Here is a 9,447-nt window from a genome sequence, read left to right as displayed (position 1 = left end):
ATGCCATGCATTGATGCCTGCTCCGTGCAATTAAACATTCTGTGAAAACTTCTGCTACCCCTTCTGTACTTAAATTTCCTTGGGTACAAAGCCTGGGTTTGCATTTTTGTGCATAGGTTTATCTGTGGAAGGCACCGAGGTGACTTGCTTTAAGTTTACTTTAGACAGAGAAATGAAAATGCTTCGTTTGATTGTGTTGAAGTCACTGGTCGTTTTTCAAACTGTTTGCATTTAAAATAAAAACATGCTTTCTTTCTAGAGCTCATTAGTGGAAGATTATAATACTTTGGATGCTTCCAAACATATGAATACTAAAATTGTGTCAAGAAATGTAACTGTGGGTTACATTTTTCAGTGTCTACCTTGAGCCAAGGCTCTGAGAAACTGCAATCTCTGGCTTGCAGCTAAACAGCTCACACACCGAGCTGGGTCTGAAAGTGTCAGAATGGAAATAGGTGTTTGGTCTTATTAAATGCACTTGCTGAAGCACTTCTTAAACTATCCTTGAATAGTACTTTCCTGCAGCAAGCATAATGTGCTTGCACTGTGCAAACAGGCAAGAAAACAAGGAGTGACAAGGAGTGCAGTGGTAATGTAGTGATGCCTCAGTAATACCTGCTGTGAATGCGCCTGCTGCCTCGGTGACAGCAGGACTCAGGAGCTGTGGTGCTGCTCAGTGGCTGCAGTCCTGTGGCCACCTCTCACTCTGCAGCACTGTGTGCTGTCTGGCACCGCGTGGCCTCTCCAGCCAAGGCACGGAGGGCAGAGAACATGGGCAGGGGTGTGTCAGACAGGTGATCTCGCTTTTCCAACCTAAATGATTCTGAGCCAAGGCCAGCAGTGCGTCTTCTGCCCAGGTAAGTGCTTGGAGTGTTGCATGCTCAGGGGCAGTGGGCAGCCTGGAGAAAGAGCAGGAAAGGAGACAGATAATAGAGGTCCTTGGCTCTGGAAGAGATCCCAGCTCTGGCTCCAGGACGACACAGGCACCATGGTAGTTTTGTCTGGGTAAATTGTTAATGACAGCAAGAAGAGTAGTGCTCTGTCTCTTTATGTATTTTCTTGCTGAGATGCAGAAAATGCAGGAAAATGAAAAATGAGGTTGATACGTGTACATCTTTGTTCTGATGCATTTTTATAAAAAATGAAAGTCTAGTTTAATAAGCAATCTGAGTTATGAGCAGCCTTTCCTCTGCTGTCAGATCCGGCATCAGCATGCTGACCAGACATATTCATACCATGATGTGTAAAGATGTGTAAAGAAGGAGCAGAGGCTGCCCGAAACCCTCCAGCCTCCAATGACAAGTTTGGATTAAGCTTTTCTTGGCCCCCTCCTTCCTTAGCCTTCCGGGATGACGTTGCTGTGTTCCACTTGGATGATATTATTACCATTACACTTCTGGTTTTAATCAACAGATCCTGAGCATTCAAATTTAGTTATTTATAATGATGTGTGAGCTAAAGGAAATGGCTTACCATGCAAAGGGGATTAAAAAAAAAAGCACAAAAAACACCCCAAACTGTTAAAGCCATCACCAGTTGGAAGCCTTTCAAGAAGGTGTTATTAGCAAGTTTCAAAGAGCTCCTATTTATTGCACTGTTTTTAAAAGCATTTCTCATCATTTAACCACAAGGGTGTGCTTTTGTTTTGTTTTGTTTTTTACAAAAAAGAAGTTGATGTGTGTGCTCAGACAAGTTAATTGTCTTCTGTTGCTCAGTCATGAAGAATAGATAACGGGACACTTGCAGTTCTCCTAGGAATAAATTTAAGTGCAGGTTCTGTGGTGTCAGGTACTCTAACGTGCAGCTCTAGGGGTTGTATTTCATAGCAAATTCACCACTGCTTCTGCAGTTCTTTTATGCAGTGTGATACACACGATTACCTTCAGGGGGACTTTAAGAGATGTGGCTTTGTGGGCTGAGGACCCTCCTGCAAGAGGTGCCAGATGTTGCAGAATTTATTTCTGTGCTTGTTTCACGAGTGATTTGTTTTCTCAGGCTAAGTCATCAGACCATACATTGTGAAACTTGCTGATTTCAAAGGAAATGCTGCTGCTTTTTTGGTCTGAGAATCTAAAAATCTACTGTCAGTGTGAACAGGTGCCTGTGGGTTGGAGGTACTGAAAGGGGCCTGCACAGGTCCAGGGTAAGTCTGGCATGGGCAGGAGGCTTTCTGGAAGGCCTTTTGCAGGGTTGGCTTTCTTTGTGAGGCTCCTTAGTACTTATATTTTGAAAAGAGAAACCTTTGAAGAAGAAAAGAAGAGCCTTTGAGCTCCAGGGCTTTGTAGTGTTAGCAAGGTGTGAGATGGACAGTGCTGCAGGATTTAAACGCATGGTGTGAGCCATGAGGGATCTGAACGTGGCAACAGAGACTTCACAGAAGCACTGGACAACACCACCAACAAAGCAATTTCCATCTCTTGCTTTTCTAGATGGTGTGATGGCCCTGGGACTGAAGTGTTGTATGTAAACTTGGGTGATTTCTCCGATGGGACGACATCAGTGGGGTGGGTGTCCTGCAGCACAGTGCTGTGGGCCTGGGCAGGGCAGGGCTGGGCGTCCCAGCTGTGGCCTTGTCATGCTGGGAGCAGAGCTGGACGACCAGGCTTAGGGCAGCTGATGGAGCCTTGTAGTGCTGAGTTGAAAACCCCCTGTGATTTCTGCTTGTGAATCCGGCTTGAGGTAAACAACAGCCCATGGTAAACCAGAGGGACTCAGTGGGCTTAGATGTGGCAGAAGATAAATCCTAACTTGACCAAAGCAGATGATTTCAGAAGGCCTTGGTATGCCTATGTAATTGAGTTCTGATGGTGCCTCTGTGGCACAGGTGCTCACTGATCCTGTTATGTGTCAGGGATTCCAGGGGAGGGGAGTGACAAGATCCCAGACCTGGACCGATGAGCACGAAGAGCAGGAGGCAGACAGCGAAGCTCTCTCAAGCAGAGGAAAGTCACTATTAGTTAGGTGAACCATGGAGTCCCTGTCTCTGCTGTGCTGTAAAGGCCTGGCTGCTATCAGAACTGCACTTTAGTCTTTGTGTGTGTTCCTTATCTAAATTTCAGCCATCTCATATTTGGGACTTTGGTTGAAGGGATGGGCTGCTCCCTGCAAGATGTCTCACTTGTTTCCAACAGAAATACTTCTCCTTTAGCCCCAAATTAGCCCAAAAGAGTGTTTTTAATATGTGCTTCTGATGAATCACTGGGGATTAATCCCCAGATACAGACTAGGATCTTGAGAATAGCCCTGTGGAGAAGGACATGGGGGTCCTGGTGGACAAGAAGCTGGACATGAGGCAGCAGTGTGCTCTTGCAACTCGGAAGGCCAATGGTATCCTGAGCTTCATCAGAAGAGGGGTGGCCAGCAGGGACAGGGATGCGATCGTCCCCCTCTACTCTGCCCTCATGAGGCCCCATGTGCAGCAAATCTGGGGCCCTCAGCACAGGAAGGACGTGGAGCTGTTGGAGAGGGTCCAGAGGAGGGCACTGAGATGAGCAGAGGGCTGGAGCAGCTCTGCTACAAAGACAGGCTGAGGGAGAAGGGCTTGTTCAGCTTGGAGAAGAGAAGGCTGCATGGTGACCTCATTGCAGCCTTCCAGTATTTAAAATGGGATTGTAGACAGGAGGGGAAGCAACTTTTTACATGGGTAGACAGTGGTAGGCCAAGGGGTTATGGTTTTAAGCTCAAGGAGGGAAGGTTTAGATTGGATACTGGGGAATTTCTTTACACAGAAGGTGGGGTGCTGGAACAGGCTGCCCAGAGAGGCTGGGGGCGCTCCGTCCCTGGAGGTGTTCGAGGAAGGCCAGGCTGGATGGGGCCCTGGGCAGCCTGGTGTAGTGCCAGATCTGGTGGCTGCCTGCCTGTGGCAGGGGGATTGGAACACGGTGATCCCTGGGGTCCTTTCCAACCCAAGCCATTCTGTGGTTGATGGGCTGTTCTTGTCTTTGTTCTTTTAATTTTGCTATGTGGAGATTGCTCTAAGCATTTGCTATTTGTCATGCCACATACATATGTCACTCTGAAAGTAATGCCTCCTATTTATTTCCATGGAAACAACAACAGATCCAAAGAGCACAATAACAATTTTTGATAGAGCAAATTCTCAGCTACAAACCACTATTTTTCAACATAGTCACCACTGTCAGTTATATCCCTCTGCAGCTGCCCTTGGCAGAGCCCCTCTGGGCTGCTCTTCTACCAGAGGGGGGACCTTTGGGAGGGTGTGAACTGAAGTGGTTTTGCTAACTCCTGGGCTGAGGAGATGATTTTTCTGGCTGTGGGGTTGCATGCCATCTTTCCACAGTTGTGGAAAGAGCTTCTGGGAGTTGAGCAGAACTCCTTTCCTCTGCTAAGATTGATCTCTCTCAATGTGGAATATTTCTGCAATGAAATGCTCCTACTAGCAAAAGCCTGGAGATGCTGTAAATGATGTTATGACTTGGAGGCCTGCAGTAATGGTTGTAGCAGCTTTGTCTTGATTTCTGGTGTAGTGCAGCAGTTGGCTTTACTGAGCTCTGCGGGTGGAACAGGGGCAGGAGAGAGGGCACCCTGCCCGTACTGCAGCTACCTAGCACCCCTCCTTCAGCATGAACAGAGAAATTGATGGAAACAGTGAGACTGTGACCTCAGTTCATTACCTCACCTGCAAATAGCAGGTACAAATCCTGCGCTGGCCTCTCGCTCTGAAACTGTGTGTCCTGTGCTAGTTGTTGGATGAAAGATGGGTGAAAGCGTGGCCAGCCCAGGTGATGCACATGGCAGTCCCTGGTGCCCCGCGGTGCTGTGCCTGCAGCCCCCAGCACTGCCCACTGCCCCCAGCGCTGCTGTGTGCTGAACTGGCTGTGTGAGGCCTCTGTGCAGTGGGAGCCGCACACAGCTCCAGCAAAATGAGTGCGATGTCCAGAAAACCACTTGGTTTTCACTGGGTGCAGAACTGAATCGTATAAACAGATCAGCTTTTATAATACTTCATTATAGCAGTGCATACTGTTTGAAGTTTATTACATACTCGTGTACTAATTCCAGCTTGCTGGAAAGGTGAGGGCTGTTTTAGAGCAAATGCTACAGATTAAGACTAGGCAGTTTCTTTCCTTGTTGGCAAATGTTTCTAGTTAAATGCAGGATGTAGCTGGTGTGAGCCAGTGATGTGTGTGACAAACGCGCTCAGTCATTGTCACAAATGTTCTGTGTTAATCCACTGCAGCATTGGTGTTCTCATGTATCAAACCATCTTGCTTAAGCCTGTGCTTTCTCAAAAGCAAACCACAGCACTGTTTGCTATTGCACAGCCCCAAACTTACCAGGAATACATACAAGTTAATGGCACAAGTGGGTTTTTTTTTCTTTCTTTTTTTTTTTTTTTTTTTTTTCCTCCCTCCCCTCCCTCCCGTAGAGATTAAGATTTAATTTTACAGATGGATTATAACTGCTCTTTTAAGTGCCATTCTTTTAGGGACAACTTAACTGAACAGGCTAAGGAGAGGAAAAACCTTCCACAGCAGAATGGATTCCGTAAAGTACGCTATACGCGTTGATTCGTGAGGAGCTGGAGAATTCCATGCCCTTTGAGACCCACTCCAAGGGAAGGGAAGCCTTTGCTCGTCCTTTATGTGGATCTCAGCCACACGTGTGCAGCAGCACCTATCTCTGCGGGCAGGCACTGAGCCCCGCTGGCAGCAGCGGCGCCGCAGCGGCTCAGCACGGAGCTGCGAGCTGTTGGGGGCGCTGCCTCCACCGCGCCGTGCAGCTCCTGGAGCTCCTGCAGCCCCAGCAGCGCCGAGCACAGCAGGCTGCTGCCATACTCCTGTCAGACACCCAGCCCAGAGCTGCTCATTGGACAGAGACAAGACACCAAACCTCAGAACCAGAGGGCAAAAGAGGAAAGAAAAAGGCAGATACAGGACAGGTGCGTGTTTTCTTTGTCACGTTACTTTATGTAACTTCACATAACTGTTGCCATAGGAACATTATGCAGGGTACACTTATGGTTTGGCTTTATGGTGTTCTCCATGTACCAAAAACTTACTTAAAGTATTTAGTAAAACATAACCTCTCTCCTCCCTTAGTGCTTCACAGAGCAGGAAGCTACTGGTGAGCTTTCGACCTGTTGCCTGTCTTTGGAAGCTTCTAACTTCAAACAAGAAAGACTTCTGCATCCTTGTTTAGGCAGCTGAAGTCCCCATTACTTATCTTCTGTGAGTACAACAACAGCATCTTCTCACTACCACCAAAAGGAAGATCTGATTTCTTGATTATCAAACACACTCGGTAAGCTGTCAATTCACATGACATATTGCAAGTTAAATAATCAAGTAAAAATTCACTTTAACTTTGCTGTATTTATATACTATATAAATTTTACATGCTATATATTTACAGTGGGGCAAGTGCTTTTTATCTTTAAAAAAACAAAGATCATACTTCAGACATCTCTGAACAACACAGCTTGTATAAACCAGACAGATTATTCAGATGAACTGTATTTAATACAGGTTCCCCACTCATCTCCTGATGCAGGACCAGTGAATAATAAGTGCATCACAGTTTGATAGCATTTAATAATAAAAAATAAAATCACAGTATGAATTTGTCTGTAACTAGAAACCTTAGAGACGAAACAAACAACTGAGACGTGAGACGAGTGATGCTGTAAAAACATATGTAATAAAAACATATGGGAGTATATAAACAGTCTGAGAGATACATTCAGCACTGCATATTCTGATCATTATGTTCCGCCCGCTGAAAACCAGAACATATTCTTCAATCTTGAGCGTAAATAAGATGTGAAGTAAATTAGTTTCTAGTGTCAGATGTCATAGAAAACGGACGAAGATCTTGCAGAGCTCTGTAGTTGTTGGAGAGCTTGTGAAATCTTAAATAAGTCTTCAAATAAAATACACAGACTGTCAGTTGCAGATTTTATAATCCTGTGGTTTTCCTGGTTGCTCTTGAACCAGATGTCGAACTTGGAGTAACAATTACATGAATAACACACAATCAACCTGAGTATGTAATTAAGCAGCATTTGAGATGTTCAATTCCAGGGCATTAGTTTCAGTGAGATATTCACATGGAAATTCACAATGTTCAGCAGTTGTAGAAAGTTTCCACTCTTTTGGATTAGAAGTACATTGTAAAAAAGAAAGTCTCAAGTTTAAAAACTAAGAACAAAGTTCTTTCATGGTAAAATTCTTCACAGAAATCCGAAGCACCACTTATGATTAGGTTTTGTTTCCATGGTAATGTTGCCATTTAGATGTTTTGATGGTTAATGTATTTTCATAATGTTGAGTTGTTGGTATAGATGGCTAAAACATCTTGCTCTTGACTGATAGTTAATGTCACAGATGGGAGCATTGGGAGTGCAAAAGTATTGATGGTGAAAAGGTGTTGGTTCTGAATGACACTAAAACTCACTGTGAGGAATGCTGGGATGGCTAACGTGTTGATTGCTAAAAGGTGTTGGTTTGGGTTGATGGCTAAAGTCACTGACGTGAGTGCAGGGACAGCTAAAGTGTTGATGGCTAAAAGGTGTTGGTTCTAATGGTTAAATTCACTGATGGGAGTGTTGGGACAGCTAAAGAGTTGATGCCTAAAAGGTGTTGGATTTGACTTATGGTTATAGTCACTGACGGGAGAACCGGCGTGGTTAAAGTACTGATGGCTAGAAAGTGTAGGCTTTGAGTGACGGTAAAAGTAACTGATGGGAGTGTTGGGATTGCTAAACCTTTGCTAAAAGGTGTTGGTTTGGACTGATGGTTATAGTCACTGGTGGGAGAACTGATATGGCTTAAGTACTGCTGCCTAAAGGGCGTTGGTTTTGATGGTCAGTTAAAGTAACTTATGGGAGCACTGGGTTATAATTGATGGTTAAAATCACCAACGAAAACAGTGGGATGGCTAAAGTACTGATGGCTAGAAGGTGTTAGTTTTGATTGATGTTGAAAGTCAGTGATGGGAGTTTTGGAATGGCTAAAGTATTAATGGCTAAACGGTGTTGCTTTTGATAGATAGTACAAGTCACTGATGGGAGTGTATGGATGTCCAAACTTTACACTGACTAAAAGGTGCTGCTTTTGATAGACGGTTAATGTCACAGATGGGAGAAATAGGATGGCTAAAGAACTGCTGATTAAAAGGTGTTAGATTGGATAGATGGTTATTGTCGCTGATGAGAGGGCTGGCATGGCCGAGGTACTGATGGCTGAAAGGTGTTAATTTGGACTGATGGATAGAGTCATCGATGAGACATTGGGCAGGACTGAAGAACTGAAGGCAAAGAGGTGTTAATTTGGACTGATGGATAGAGAGTCAGTGATCGCAGGGCTGCAATGGCTGAAGTATTGATGACTGAAAGGTGTTGGTTGTGACTGATGTTTACAGTAACTGATGGGAGGGCTGGCAGGGCTGAAGAACTGATGGCTAGAAAGTGTTGGTTGTGACTGATGGTTAAAGTCACTGATGGAAGGGCGGGCATTGCTAAATAATTGCTGTTTAAATGGTGTTCCTTATGAATGATGGTAAATGCCCCTGATGGCCCCTGAGGGCTGGCATGGCTAAAGTATGTTATGCTTTAAGGCGTTTGTTGTGACTGATGGTTAAAGTCACTGATGGGAGGGCTGGCAGGACTGAGGTACTGATGTCTAAAAGGTGTTGGTTGTGACTGAAGGTAAATGTCACTGATGGGAGAGCTGGCATGGCTGATATACTGATGGCTTAAAAATGTTTTTTTTGACTGATGGTTAAAGTCACTGATGGGAGGGATGGTGTTACTAAATAATTGCTGGTTAAATGGTGTTCCTTAGGACTGATGGAAAATGTCACTGATGGGAGGGCTGGCGTGGGTGAAGAACTGATGGCTAAGAAGTGTTGGTTGTGAATGCTGGTTAAAGTCACTGATAGGAGGGCTGGTGTAGCTGAAGAACTGATGTCTAAAAGGTGTTCGTTGTGACTGATGGTAAATGTCACTGATGGGAAGGCTGGCATAGCTGAAGATCTGATGGATAAAAGGTCTTGGTTGTGACTGATGGTCACTGATGGGAAAGCTGGCATGGCTGAAGATCTGATGGCTAAAAGTTGTTGGTTTTGATGGTTAGTTAAAGTCACAGATTGGGAGCACTGGGTTTTAATTGATCATTCAAGTCACTAATGTGAGCCCTGGGATGGTTTAACTATTGAGGGCTAAAAGTTGTTGGTTTTTATTGATGGTTAGTGTCACAGATAGGAACATTGGAATGTCTGAAGTATGGATGGCTAAAAGGTCTTGGTTGTGAGTGATGGTTGAAGTCACTGATTAGAGTGTTGTTACGGCTAGAATATTGATAGCTACATTGTGTGGGCTTTGATGGTTACTGTCACAGCGGTCACTGATGGGACCACTGGGATGGTTACTGTAATGATGCTGAAAGGTTAATGGTTAATGTCACAGATGGCAGCAATGGGATGTCT

This window comes from Tympanuchus pallidicinctus, unplaced genomic scaffold (assembly GCF_026119805.1).
Source record: "Tympanuchus pallidicinctus isolate F22 unplaced genomic scaffold, pur_lepc_1.0 scaffold18, whole genome shotgun sequence".
Lineage (NCBI taxonomy): Eukaryota > Metazoa > Chordata > Aves > Galliformes > Phasianidae > Tympanuchus > Tympanuchus pallidicinctus.
The sequence above is the reverse complement of the archived record's forward strand: the minus strand, read 5'-3'. Positions refer to the sequence as shown.